The sequence below is a fragment of the Macaca mulatta genome, chromosome 9 (genome assembly GCF_049350105.2).
Source record: "Macaca mulatta isolate MMU2019108-1 chromosome 9, T2T-MMU8v2.0, whole genome shotgun sequence".
NCBI lineage: Eukaryota > Metazoa > Chordata > Mammalia > Primates > Cercopithecidae > Macaca > Macaca mulatta.
The window spans coordinates 105,824,139-105,836,924 of record NC_133414.1 but is presented as its reverse complement, the minus strand read 5'-3'; the positions used below and the strand labels follow the sequence as shown (position 1 = coordinate 105,836,924).

At 38.4% G+C, this 12,786-nt stretch overlaps 2 long non-coding RNA genes and 1 pseudogene across 2 annotated transcripts in view; all 3 read left to right on the top strand.

Annotated features, from left to right (window-relative positions):
• Positions 1-8,150, top strand: part of LOC114670007 (uncharacterized) — a 31,149-nt gene extending 22,999 nt beyond the window's left edge. The window contains exon 4 of the long non-coding RNA XR_013398174.1: positions 7,442-8,150. This is a non-coding gene — a long non-coding RNA (uncharacterized LOC114670007). The remainder of the gene's footprint in view (positions 1-7,441) is intronic.
• LOC107000227 (uncharacterized) overlaps positions 1-12,786 on the top strand; it is a 186,207-nt gene that overhangs the window by 53,724 nt on the left and 119,697 nt on the right. The window lies entirely within an intron of this gene.
• On the top strand, positions 11,139-11,790 carry LOC144331404 (ras-related protein Rab-11A pseudogene; annotated as a pseudogene).

Below are 12,786 nucleotides of genomic sequence, written 5' to 3'. Positions count from 1 at the left end.
TAACTTGATTAACACATACTTTTGTCTTGTCTTAAAGAGAATTTAAGGCTGGGCATGGTGGCTCAGCTTGTCATGCTAGCACTTTGGGAGGCTGAGGTGGGAGGATCGCTTGAGCTCAGAAGTTTGAGACCAGCCTGGACAACGTAGACCCTGTCTCTATCAAACAAAAAAAAAAACCATAATAATACTTTTAATAGAATTTAAGGCTACTTACAAAAATATCTGTAACAGGTTTTGTTGTCGTTGTTTTAGATAGGGAAATTTCAGGGAAGGAGGGTGAGGGTAGTAGACCACGATTATAAAGCAAGAACCAGGAAGCTTCCTCAAATATCTGGAAAGTCAAGTGCAGTTTCACAATTGCATTCTAAGATTTAGTTGTGGAAAGGGTTTGAAGAATCCCTTCCTCTTAAATGGTGAAAATGGTGGCTAGGAAGTGTAGTAAAGAAGAAAGAAGTGTGATGATTTGAGAAGGAAGTACCCTGACTGCTCCACTTTCAGCACTTTCAACACCATCCTGGAAAAGGGAGAAGAAGAAGAGAAGAAAATGGGTACTACACCAGTGTTGACCAGGTGACTAAAGGTGGTGAGATGGTTTCATACGTGCAGTTTATTCCCTTTAACATCCTTCCCCTCCACTGCTGACCTTCATATATAAATGGTATCAGTTATATTCATTCTCCCATTTAGCTGAGAGCCATGTTGACATAAAAGGCAACCAATGAGAAAAGTGCGGACCAGGCCGGCCTGTAATCCCAGCACTTTGGGAGGCTGAGGAGGGCGGATCACTTGAGGTCAGGAGTCTAAGACCAGCGTGGCCAATATGGCGAGACCCTATCTCTACTAAAAATACAAAAATTAGCCAGGTCTAATGGCGGGTGCCTGTAATCCTAGCTACTCGGGAGGCTGAGGCAGGAGAATCGCTTGAACCCGGGAGGTGGAGGTTGCAGTGAGCCAAGATCACACCATTGCACTACATCCTGGGCAACATGAGCGAGACTCTGTCTCAAAAAAAAAAAAAAAAAAAAAAAATGCGGACCAGACTAGAAGTCAGAAGACATGGCTGTCCTGAAGCTTCACCCAGCAGAGGTGTGGGGCCGTTAAGGTCTCCCTTGAACATTGTTATTTCAGGTCTTTGGTGATGATAATGATGTTGAGCTGGTGCGAGATAGATCTCCATAGTGTGCAGGATGGGCCAGAAATCCCCACTGTGGAGGAGACTAGTTCAGAGCCTATTGAAGTGGCCCAGATGAGATTCTGACCCCAGGTAGAGAAGGCAAAGAGGAAAGATGGATTTTGAGGTGGCTAGGAGATGGAATGTGCAGAACTTGTTGACTAGATGTGAAAGAGCATTGTTTCTGTATGCAAAATCGTGCAGTGTTCCAGCACACACTCTTCTGCTTCCGAAGTGATTCAATCTTCCAGTGAGAACAGGAACTCTCACTGTGATGCCAGGTAGCCACAGCAAGGATGGCACTGCCATAGTTCTGGTGTCAAGAAGGAAGAAGGAAGATGAAAGTGGAGAAGAGGTGGGGTTTTTTTACCTGTCCCTGCTAACCACTGAAAGTCCAAGATCCTCACCATCCCCATGGCAGCAGGTGGAGACTTCCAGGTATTTCCAGGAGGAGTCAGACTCCTGGTTTCCACTGCTCTTTGCATGTCAGGGATGTTCCTAAGTGAGACGTTTGTAAGTCAGGGACTGTCTTTCATAACAAGCTGGTATGTTGGTACTGATTTGAAGGACTGCTTTTTTTTCCCCAAAAAATTCATGGATTCTTAACCTTTTAAACTAATGGACCTTATGACTTGGGAAATGGCAGTTTGTTCCAAACAGCTCTAATGTTTTGTTTTGGGAAAAATCAGTACTGTGGGACATAAGATCATGTTTCTAAATAATCTTGGTTGTAAATGAACGATGGGACCAGCAAAAGAGAGGTCATTTAGGATAAATGTAGGATAGAACACTGGAGAGGCAAAATAAACTGTTCAAATAAGTAGGAACTGACTCTGAAAATATAACAGAAAAAAATGCCAGGAATAGCTCCTCAAAAAATTAGACACAGTTACTACATGATCCAGCATTTCTACTTCTAGATATATATTCCCAGATGTAGTGAAAGCAGGAAATTGAACAGATATTTGTACATTCGTTTTCATATTAGTATTATTCACAACTGCCAAAGCTGGAAACAACTGAAATGTCCATCAGTGGATGAACAGATAAGCAAAATGTGGTATAAAGCATACAGTGGAATAGTATTCAGTCTTAAGAAATGAAATTCTGACATGCTACAACATGGATGAACCTTGAAGACATTATGCTAAGTAAATAAACCGAACATAAAAGGACAAATATTGTATGATTCCATTTATTAGCGGGGCCTAGCAGAGTCAGATTCATGAGACAGAAAGTAGCATGATGGTTCCCAGGGTCTGGGATGTGGAGGGAATGGGAGTTAGTGTTTGATGGGTGTGGCATTTCAGTTTCGGATGGTGAAGGAGTTTGGTGGATGGATGGTGAAAGAGTTCGGTGGATGGATGGTGGTGATGGTTGTTCAGCCATGTGAATGCACTTAATGCCACTGAGTTGTATATTTAAAATGGTTAAAATGGTAAATTTTATGCATACTTTATTAAAATTTTTAAGGAGTTAAAAATGCCAGGGAAAACAGTTCTGAGAGTTTGAACAGTAATCTGTGCAGACAGTTTAAAGCCCTTATCAGATTTTTGAAGTTTCTTTGAAGTCCTGTGTTCTATTTTTAAAAAGGTATGACAATTTTCCATTCTGGTCCCTAATATATCTTTTATCTTCATACCATTTTTCATGTAATGCATTCAGCTAGTGTTGTTTGAGTGCACACACTGGACAGCTTACAATTCTTAGCAGTGGTGGAGTGGGGAACAAAAGAGACAAGGCTTAGGACCTGATGGGGATTGGGTGGGGGATGATGGAGAAATGGAGAAATGATGCTAGCATTACCTAGCATCCTGCAAAATCCATGCGCCAGAGGTGTGGCACTCGTTTAGCTCCCGGCTTTCTGTTCTCTCCTGTTGGACAAATTGGGCTGGGAGTCAGGATGCTCCCTTTCAAAGGAGCTCTGACGATGTGGCCAGGACATTCTCCGGTTCTTTGTTGCTTTCCTACTCTCTGATCTGTTCCCATGCTGCAAAAGGCAGCTTCTGTATAAATGATCTCTGACACCCCAGGGAACTTGTATTTTTCTTTGAGAACTTTCTGTTTACAGATTCTCTGAGAGTGAGGATGCCTGAGCTTTAGACTTGGCCCTAGATGTTGCTACAGAATTCACATTAACCCCAGATTTGTCGTGACTTGAGATTTGGATTCCACTCAACTCTCATTTTGATAATTACCATTTATGAAAGAATAAAAATGTGCCAGGCACTATTGAGCTCATCAGCTCATTTAATACTCAGGAGAGCTTTATCTGGCAGTTTTGCTTAATAGTTAAAAGCAGAGCTCTGGAGTCAGAATGCCCAGGGTCCATTCCTGGATGTACCACTTACCAGCCTTGTGACTTCCAACACATGACAGCCCATTGCTCTGAGCATCTATTTTCACACCTATGAAGTAGAATAATAATAGTATCTAGCTGTTGCGGGGATAAAATGAGATAATACTTGTAGAGTACCTGACACTAAGTACTCTTTTTTAAAAAGTATGCATTTTATCATCCTCATTTTATAAATGAGAAAATTGAGAGTCAGAGATGTTAAACCAGTTGCCCAAAGTCAAACTGATAGTGAAGGGCATAGGTAGGATTGAAACCCAGGATCATCAGACGCCTAGGTGGGTGGTCCTGATGACTCTGCTCTATTGTTTGCCCAGAGAGCTGAATTGCAAGGGTTGCTGGTTTCTGAGAGGACCTCATTAGAGCATAGTTTCTTTCACTCGATGTTCTGGTTTGAACCCTGAGACCATTGCGATGGCAATACTCAATGACAACTTTCCACACTATAGTGGTGCTGTGTGATGTGCACTAGGCTTATGGTGTCTCTCTAGCATCTTAACTTTCCTAGAGTAAAATGCTATGAAATAAAGAAGAAAAATAATTTTTATCATGTTAACAGAAGCCAACCTCTGTCTTAATCTGCTATGGGAGCAGTCATATTCCAGTGTCTACAGCTCTGATCTCTTCCTAACTCACTTCTGCTGTCCAAACTATGGGTCCCAGCTGGGTCCCACAGGGGATGGAGGCTGTTCATAGGCAATTTGCAACGTGAACACCTTCGTATAACTCGGACCTAATGTTAGTCCCTTCCTGAATCGTCTGCATGCCTCAGGCACTCTGTTATTCTCCCTCTGCTCCTTCTTGCTCTCTGCTCTATTTCTCTGTACCCACTACTGGATGTTCCTCCAACTTCTGATTCTGTGGAACAAAAAGGGCAAACGTTAATTTCTACTAAGATGAGACCTCAAGGAGGAAGAAGGCTTAAGCCAAGTGTCAGTGAGCAGAGAATTCCAATACCAAACTACAAAGCATGATTTACTCTACAGACAAACATATGTACACACACGCACACACACACACACACACACACACACACACACAGTGCTTGGCTACCACAACCCAATAAGAGAAGCCAGTTCTAGTCCCCTAAAGGAGCAGCAGCAATTTCACCTTTAGTGGTAGTAAGGATAGAAAGCACTCAAGAAGTTCCATTTACATACAAAACCATATATATTTGCTTTGTATATTTGTATATTAGCTGGGACTACAGGCATGTTCCAACACATCTGGCTAATTTTGCAATTTCTTGTAGAGACAAGGTCTCACTATATTGCCCAAGCCGGTCTCAAACTCCTGGCCTCAAGTAATCCTTCCACCTCTGCCTCCTTAAGGTGCTGGGCGTGAACCACTGTGACTGGCCCCAAGCCCAAGTTCTTAACCATTACTGCCCTAAAACAACAAATGCTTTTAGGCAATTCTGGTTTGACAAGGTCAATATTTCCTTCAGCCTCCATAGTGTGTGTGTATTCATATTTGTCATACATTTAGATCTAAATGTATGACAAATATAACAACAGCTTGCTTGAAGGATAGAGAGGAGTAAATAGGTTATAAGTTTCTTTAAATATATGCATTATTAGTATTTTGTTTAGGACAGTCAGTTACCTCTTAAGGAGATTTAAAAAATGAGGAGAAAAATCTTTTATGTATACTCAAATGTTTACGTCTTCTGAAACTCTTCATTCCTTTGTCTAGAACTATATGTGATACATGTGATATCATTTTCCTTCAGCCTGAGGAACTTTTAAAACATTTCTTGTAGAGTAGATCTTACAGAGTAAAAAAGGTATTTATATTTTGTGTTTTGAGGAATATATGTGTTGGATATACAGTTACAGGTTGACAGTTTTTTTCTTTTGAGACCTTAAAAATCTTGTTCTATTTTCTTCTGGCTGACTTGTCTCTGATGATAAATCAGTGTTAATATTATCTCTGTCCCACTGTTTTCTCTGGCAACTTCTTTTTAAAGGTGATCAACCTTATGTCATGTATATTTTATATTTTTAACTTTTTTATTTTTAATTTTTATGGGTACATAGTAGGTGTATATATTGATGGAGTACATGAGATATTTTGATACAGGCACATAATGTGTAATACTCCCATCAGGGCAAATCCATCACCTTAAGAATTCATCATTTCTTTGTGTTACTAACATTTCAATCATACCCCCTCAGTAATTCCAAAATGTGTAACAAATTATTGCTTACTGTAGTCAAATATGACTTTTGTGCTATCAAATATGAGATCATATTCATTGTATCTAAGTATATTTTTGTACCTACTCACCATCCCCTTTTCCTACCCCTGCCCCCACTACCGTTCCCAGCCTCTGGTAACCATCCTCCTGCTGCCTGTCTCCATGAGTTCAATTGTTTTAAATTTAGCTCCCACAAATGAGTGAGAACATATGAAGTTTGTCTTTCTGTGCCTGGCTTATTTCACTTAACATAATGTCCTCCAGTTCTATCCATGTCATTGCAAATGACAGAATCTTATTCTTTTTTATGACTGAAAAGTATTCTACTGTGTATATGTACCACATTTTCTTTATCCATTCATTTGTTGATGGGCACTTAGTTTGATTCCAAATCCTGGCTATTGTGAATAGTGCTGCAATAAACATGGGAGTATAGATATCTCTTTGATATATTAATTTTCTTCCTTTTGGGTATAAACTTAGCAGTGGGGTTGTTGGATCATATGGTAGTTCTATTTTAGTTTGTTGAGGAACCTCATACTGTTTTTATAGCGGCTGTACTAATTTACATTCCCACCAATGTTGTATGAGGATTTCTGTTTCTCCACGTCTTCACCCCCATTTGTTATTGCCTGTCTTTTTGATAAAAAATATTTTAACTTGGGTGAGATGATATTTCATAGTAGGTTTAATTTGCACTTCTGTGATGATCAGTGATTTTGAGCACATTTTCATATACCTGTTTGCCATTTGATGTCTTCTTTCAAGAAATGTCTATTCATATCTTAAGCTCATTTTAAAATCAGACTATTAAATTTGTTTTGTTTCCTATTAAGTTGTTTGAGCTCCTTATATATTTGGCTTATTAATCCCTTGCCAGATGGGTAGTTTACAAATATTTCCACCCATTCTGTGGGTCATCTCTTCACTATGATGATTGTTTCCTTTGTTGTGCAGAAGCTTTTTAACTTGATGTGATCCTCTTTGTCCTTTGTTGCTTTGGCAGCCTGTGCTTTTGGGGTACTGCTCAAGAAATTTCTGCTCAGACCAATGTCCTGGAGAGTTTCTCCAAAGTTTTATTTTAGTAGCTTCAAAGTTTTAGGTATTAAATTTAAGTCTTTAATCCATTTTGATTTTATTTTTCTATATGGTGAGAGATAGGGGTCTAGTTTCATTCTTCTGTATATTTATTGCATCATTTATTGAAGAGACTGTCTTTTCCCTATTGTGTGTTTTTGGCAACTTTGTCAAAAATGAGTTCACTGTAGATGTATGGTCTTATCTGGGTTCTCTATTCTGTTCCATTGATCTACGTGTCCATTTTTATGCAAGTACCATGCTGTTTTGGTTACTATAGCTCTGTAGTTTAATTTGAAGTCAGGTAATATGATTCGTCTAGTTTTGTTCTTTTTGTTCAGGATGGCTTTGGCTATTCTGGGTCTTTTGTGGTTCCATATAAATTTTAGGATTGTTTTTTCTATATCTATAAAAAATGTCATTGGTATTTTGATAGGGATTGTATTGAATCTGTAGACTGCTTAGGGTAGTATGGACATTTTAATAATATTGATTCATTCAATCCATGAACATGGAATATCTTTCTGTTTTTATTATGCCCTATTTAATTTCTTGCATCAATGTTTTATAGTTTTCATTGTAGAGATCTTTCTTTTCTTTGGTTAAGTTTATTCCTGGCCGGGCACGGTGGCTCAAGCCTGTAATCCCAGCACTTTGGGAGGCCGAGACAGGCGGATCACGAGGTCAGGAGATCGAGAGACGATCCCGGCTAACACGGTGAAACCCCGTCTCTACTAAAAAATGCAAAAAAAATAGCCGGGCGAGGTGGCGGGCGCCTGTAGTCCCAGCTACTCGGGAGGCTGAGGCAGGAGAATGGCATAAACCCAGGAGGCGGAGCTTGCAGTGAGCTGAGATCCGGCCACTGCACTCCAGCCTGGGTGACAGAGCAAGACTCCGTCTCAAAAAAAAAAAAAAAAAAGTTTATTCCTAAGTATTTTATTTATAGCTGTTGTAAATGGAATTACTTTCTCAATTTCTTTTTCAGACTGTTGCTGTTGGCATATAGAAATGCTACTGATTTTTGGCCAGGCGTGGTGGCTCATGCCTGTAATCCCAGCACTTTGGGAGGCCAAGGTGAGTGGATCACAAGGTCAGGAGATTGAGACCATCCTGGCTAACACGGTGAAACCCCATCTCTACTAAAAAATACAAAAAAATTAGCCGGGCATGGTGGTGGGTGTCTGTAGACCCAGCTACTTGGGAGGCTGAGGCAGGAGAATGGCGTGAACCTGGGAGGTGGAGGTTGCAGTGAGCCGAGATCATGCCACTGCACTCCAGCCTGGGGGACAGAGCGAGACTCTGTCTCTATAAATAAATAAATAAATAAATAAATAAATAAATAAATAAATAAATGCTACTGATTTTTGTATGTTGATTTTGTGTCCTGTAACTTCACTGAATTTTTTTATCACCTCCAATAGTTTTTTGGTAGTGTCTTTAGTTTCTTTAAACACAGGATTATAACATTTGCAAACAAAGATAATTTGACTTCTTCCTTTTCAATTTTCATGCCCTTTATTTCTTTCTCTTGTCTGATTGCTCTCGCTAGGACTTTCAGTCCTATGTTGAGTAACAGTGGTGATGGTGAATATCCGTTTGTTTCCAGGAATTTTTCAGTTTTCTTCTTAATTTCTTCATTGGCCCACTGGTCATTCAGGAGCATATTGTTTAATTTTCATGTGTTTGTATAGTTTCCAAGTTCTTCTTGTTATTGATTTCTAGTTTTAGTCCATTGTGGTCAGAGAAGATATTTTATATGATTTCAGTTTTTTGTTTGTTTGTTTGTTTTGTTTTAATGTTTTAAGACATTAGGCTGGATGTGGTAGCTCACACCTGTAATGCTAGCACTTTCGGAGGCCAAGGCAGGTGGGCCACTTGAGTTCAGAGTTTGGGACCAGCCTGGGAAACATGGTAAAACCATGTCTCTACAACAAATTACAAAGAATTAGCTGGGCATAGTGGTGTGTGATTATAGTCCCAGCTACCCAGGAGGCTAAAGTGGAAAGATCACCTGAGCCTGGGAGGTCAAGGCTACAGTGACCCATTACAGTGAGCCTTGGTCACACCCCTGTACTCCAGCCTGGCAACAGAGTAAGACCCTGTCTCAATAAATAAATAAATAAACAAATATTGACTTTACATATCTGAGTGCTCCAGCATTGAGTGTATTTATATTTACAATTGTTACATCCTGTTGTTGAATTGATCCTTTTTCCATTATATAATGACCATCTTTGTCTCTATTTATAGTTTTTGTCTTGAAATCTATTTTATCTGATATAGGTATAGCTACTCCTGCTGTTTTTCTGGTTTTCATTTGCATGGAATATCTTTTTCCATCCCTTTGTTTTCAGTCTATGTGTGTCTTTATAGGTAAAGTGTGTTTTTTGTAGGCAACAGATTATGGGGTCTTGTTTTGTTTTGTGTTTTTAATCCATGTAGCCAGTCTATGTCTTTGGATTGGAGAGTTTAGTCCATTTACATTCAGTGTTGTTAACGATAAGTAAAGACTTACTCTTGCCATTTTGTTATTTGTTTTCTGGTTGTTTTGTGGTCTTCTCTTCCTTTTATCCTTCCTGTCTTGCTTTTTTTGGAAATGATTTTCTTCTGGTGGTGTGTTTTGATTTTTTCTTTTTTGTGTGTGTGTAACTGTTGTAGGTATTTGATTTGAGGTTACCATGGGGCTTGCAAATAACATCTTGTAGCCCATTACTTTAAGCTGATGACAACTTAACTGTGATTGCAAAATTGAACACAGAAACTAACAAACAAGCAAGAAGAAAACTAATACAAATTCAATACTTTAACTTCATCTCCTCTCTTATGTTTTTGTTGTTTCTGTTTATACCTTATAATACTCTCTGTGTCTTAAAAATTTGTTGCAGTTATTATTTTTGATAGTTCATCTTTTTTAGTCTTCCTACTCAAGATATAAGTAGTTTGCACACCACAATTACACTGTTATGATATTCTTTATTTGTTTGTGTACTTGTTACTTACCAGTAAGTTTTGTACCTTTAGATGATTTCTTATTTCTCATTAATGTCCCTTTCTTTCAGATTGAATTCCCGTTAGCATTTCTTATAGGACAGGTCTCGTGTTTAAAAAATCACTCAATTTTTGTTTGTCTGATAAAGTATTTATTTGTCCTTCATGTTTGAAAGATATTTTCACTGGATATAATATTCCGGGATAAAAGGGGTTTTTTCAGCACTTTAAATATCATACTACTCTTCTGGCCTGTAAGGTTTCCACTGAGAAATCTGCTGCCAGACATATTGGAGCTGCCTTATATGTTACTTATTTCTTTTGTCTTGGTGCTTTTAGGATCTTTTCTTTATCCTTGACCTTTGGGAGTTTGATTATTAAATCACTTGAGGTAGTCTTCTTTGGGTTAAATCTGCTTGGTGTTCTATAACCTTCTTGTACTTGAATATAGACATCTTTCTTTAGGTTTGGAAAGTTCTTTGTTATTATCTCTTTGATTAAATTACCCTATTCTCTCTCTCTACCACCTCTTTAAGGCCAATAATTTAGATTTGCCCTTTTGAGGCTATTTTCTAGACCAAGTAAGCATGCTTCATTTTTTTTTATTCTTTTTTCTTTTGACTCCACTGACTCTGTATTTTCAAATAGCCTGTCTTCAAGCTCACTAGTTCTTTCTTCTGCTTGATCAGTTTTGCTGTTGAGAGATTCTGATGCATTTTTCAGTTTATCAATTGCATTGTCTAGCTCCAGAATTTCTGCCTGACAATTATTTCTGCTTTTTAATTATTTTAGTCTCTTCATTAAATTTGTCTGATAGGATTCTGAATTTCTTCTTTGTTTTATCTTGGATTTCATTGAGCTTCCTCGAAACAGCTATTTTGAATTCTCTGTCAGAAAGGTTACATATCTCTGTCACTCTGAAACTTGTCACTGCTGCTTTATTTAGTTTGTTTAGTGAGGTCATGTTTTCCTGGATAGTACTGATGCTTGTGAATGTTTGTCAATGGCTAGGCATTAAATAAATATTTATTTTTTTTCTAATCCTTGCAGTGTAGGATTGTTTATATCCTTCCTTCCTGAGAAAGTTTTCCAAGTATTCAAAGGGAATTGAGTGTTGTAATCTAAGTCTTTGGTCACTGCCTGGCAACTTTTTATCATTAGTTTTCATCAATATGTGTTGATATAATTTGTAGTTTTCTCTGTTTTTATTCTGCCTGAGGATCATTGAGATTCTTGGATCTCGGGATTGGTACTTTTCATCAAATGTAGAAAATTAGGAGCAGCAATGCCTCCCTAGTCTCACAGATGCCACTGCCGCTCCGACCCCTTCACTCCTCAGTTGTGCAATGGGCACGTGCAACAATGAGAATGAGTACCTCTTTAATGTTATCCTTATTGGAGATTCTGGTGTTGGAAAGAATAATCTCCTGTCTTTATTTACTCAAAATGAGTTTAATCTGGAAAGCAAGGGCACCATTGGAGTAGTTTGCAACAAGAAGCATCCAGATTGATAGGGAAACAATAAAGGCACAGGTATGGGACAGAGCAGGGCAAGAGTAATACCAAGCTATAACATAAGCATATTATCATAGAGATGTAGGTGCCTTATTGGGTTAAGACATTGCTAAACATCTCACATACGAAAATATAGAACGATTGCTGAAAGAACTGAGAGATCACACTGATAGTAACATTGTCGTCATGTTATCATGGACAAATAAGGGTGATTTACGTCATCTCAGGGAAGTTCCTATAGTTGAAGCAAGAGCTTTGGCAGAAAAAAATGATTTGTCATTCAATGAGACATCTGCTCTAGACTCTACAAATGTAGAAGCTACTTTTCAGACAATTCTAACAGAGATATCCCACATTGTTTCTCAGAAGCAAGTATCAGACAGAGCGGAAAACGACATGTCCCCAAGCAGTAATGTGGTTCCTATTCATGTTCCACCAATCACTGAAAACAAACCAAAAGTGCAATGCTCTCAGAACATCTAAGGCATTTCTCTTCTCCCCTGGAAGGCAATGTATAGCCCATTTCTCAAGTCTGAGATTTAAATATTGAGGAGAACAAAAACCACCCAGTAATAGGCCCTAGAGACAAATACTTCTTAACTGAGGAATTTAGAAGGGAGCAAAGACCAACTGTTGACCACAAAACAGGCAAAACTTATCTGAAGAATTTAGAAGTAATTAAACTTCCCTAGTATCCAAAGTTGGCATCTGGTTCCAGGTCTCTTTTCAATTTAAAGTTTGTAAGTAACTAGACTTTGTATACATCTCCAGAATGCCATGTCAAAAGTCACTGTGTAATCCTTGCTTGACATTAAGGCACCAAAATTACTATAAATGTAATCATTTATTATGACCTATGTGGCTAGTATGGTCTCAATTACCCTCAAGCTTCTGCCTTAAAGTTCATAACTACTCCTAAGGAAAAATCCACCACGGTGCACTCCATCCTTTCACTGAGGTGCCTGCTGCACTCTCTGGCAACTTTCTAATAGTGGTTTCCTTTTTCAAACCTATACTATTGTCAGTAAATTCTTCTTACCAACCCATGAGTCAACCACTTCTTGATGCTGGGGCTCTGATACCTGGCCTGGCAAATATTTTTGTAATTCCTGTGTCATTTTTGTATCTTATTACTTCATACTTATGAATTTTTCCATATCTTTAGTGCTTTGATTTTAGTTTTATAAAATTATCCGCTTATCCAGAATGATTGCAACCTTTTTCATGCTATGGCTTCATTAGACTTAGCTTAATCAGTGGAATGTTTGGATTCCTCAATTATTGTTTACTTTTCATTCTGGAAGCCCATCACTACAGGACATAATAGAACTTGATCACTAGAAGCTCAGACCTATTGGTCTTGATCAAATCAAACTAAGAAGACAGTAGAAATAAGCTATCATTTTGCCACAGAACAGCTTATAGGTAATATATTCTTCTCTCAGTACAGTGTATATTTCCACAAATGTAAGGTGGCCC